Source organism: Solanum dulcamara, chromosome 7 (assembly GCF_947179165.1).
Source record: "Solanum dulcamara chromosome 7, daSolDulc1.2, whole genome shotgun sequence".
Classification (NCBI taxonomy): domain Eukaryota; kingdom Viridiplantae; phylum Streptophyta; class Magnoliopsida; order Solanales; family Solanaceae; genus Solanum; species Solanum dulcamara.
The window spans coordinates 56,599,289-56,601,354 of record NC_077243.1 but is presented as its reverse complement, the minus strand read 5'-3'; the positions used below and the strand labels follow the sequence as shown (position 1 = coordinate 56,601,354).

General features: G+C 42.3%; 1 pseudogene; it reads right to left on the bottom strand.

Moving 5' to 3' along the window:
- Positions 1-210: 210 nt before the first annotated feature.
- LOC129897998 (5S ribosomal RNA) lies at positions 211-330 on the bottom strand (annotated as a pseudogene).
- Between the last annotated feature and the right edge of the window lie 1,736 nt (positions 331-2,066).

Below are 2,066 nucleotides of genomic sequence, written 5' to 3'. Positions count from 1 at the left end.
AACCAAAGAAAAAGGAATAGAAATCCTCCTGTGGTAGAAAATAAGGAGAACATAAAGTGAATAAAGGATCGTGGAGCTAAAGGTATACGCCGATACTAGATGCAAGATAACAGACGAAAAGATGGGGCAAAACATAAAGACTCGTGAGACAACGCTGAGGTAAATCTGGAGCTAAGTTGAGTGCCCGCACCTCATGGAAAAGGTTAGAATGAAACGCGACATGAAGACTTCCCATGGAGGTCACCCATCCCAATATTACTCTCACCCCAGCACACTTAACTTCGAAATTCTGATGGAACTTAATGCGTAAGTGCTGGTATGATCACACGAGATGGAAGAATCTGAACTAGCAACGGAGAAACGCTATGAGATTATGTACCCAGGGTATTATAAGATACGTTAAGGAAACTGTAACAAGGTCTTAAGAAAAACAAGAAGGATTAGCTATTTGCTAACTGACGACACACTTGAGTGCCACAGCTCTTCAACATAGAACTAGTTAATGAGAGGAACACCGCAAAATGGCTATATAGGCCAGTGGGCGAGGGAATTTTGACACCACTTGGTAGACAACTCTAAGGGCGAAAAAGAAAAACCCAAAAAGGTAAGGGTACCAGCTGATGTAATTTACAAAATGACAGGAAGTAGTGCCCAAGGTCAGAAATCCCACAATATGACCAGGACTACAAAACTCATTTTGCACTCTAGCACCAGATGACTCTAGAGGGAATGTTACTTGTGGAATAACGATATTAGTCCTTACTCCTTCGATCAAAGGTTACCTAGTCCGCCGAGAAGGTGTTAAAAAAAAACATGGTAGGACCTTACGGAGTCCCCACAACAATTATCCCAAACGAAGGAGCCCAAGTTGCAACTAACTACCGAGAGGTGCAAAGATAAGTTAAGCCAAACTACCGAGATGGAATTAGTACTACGGGTGAAGTAAGACATGGCCATGATTGGACCAAAGATCTACCCCGACCTCGAGTGTAGGAAGGGAGGAAAGGCAGGGCAAGATATGAGGACTAGCGAGGTAACGCTAGGATGTTTCTTGTACCCTCTTGTATTCTTGTAAAGGTAAAAGAATGACACAAGATAATGTGTCTAAAGGATTATAAGTGGGGGTAAGGGAAACTGTAAAAAGGTTTAAGTAAAACTGACTGAACTAGCTGGTTACTACAGGATAGCGAGCTTCTATGCCAAAACTCTTTTGGAATTACACTAGATCATGTTAGACAAAGCACAGAATGACTACGAGCGCCGTTATATGGGGGGACTGCAACATTATTCGGTATCCAACCCTAAGGATTGGAAAAAGAGGGGAAGAAGGACCCAAAAGATCGAATGCCAGTTAAAGTTCTGAAAAGAGTCGAGAAAGACTATACGAGGCTAACGGTTCCCAAATTATCCACGTCATTACGCACCCATTTTATACTTGGTAAAAGTAGGGTGGTATATGAGTTGTTGTGATTAGGCTAAGGAATCAGCCCATTTGCTTCCAATCAAGAGCACCTATGCTGCTGAAATTAGGGGGAGTTATAGAACATGGAGAATGGTAAGGTTCCGTGAGGTTTCCTCCTCTAATATCCAGATAAAGGGACTTCAATTATAATTAATGCCTTGAGATCAGTCCAAGAAGAGGTCAGGAGCACATACAGGTCTTAGTACCGCATTTCTCCCTCGAGCTACTAAACAGACTGAGCGCACTATTAGACGCTAGAAGATATGTCACGAGCCGGGAGATTAACTTTGAAGGTAGCCGGAATGATTATCCATCACTTATCAAGTTGCCCACAATAATAATTACTATTCTATTATTCCAATGGCCTCGACATGATTAAGCAAGCTATTGACTAAAAGCCCAGAGTCGGCAGGAATGACATACAGATAATCGACGTCGACATACAGAGTTCAAGTTGATGATTGGATGTTCATCATAGGGTCACCTAGAAAAGGAACTTGACCCAGAATATATTAGACGGTATCAAGTTACTCATAAGGTGGGAAACGTGGCTGGTAAGTTAAGCTTACCACCTCAGTTGGAAACTATACGCCCAGTCCATTAG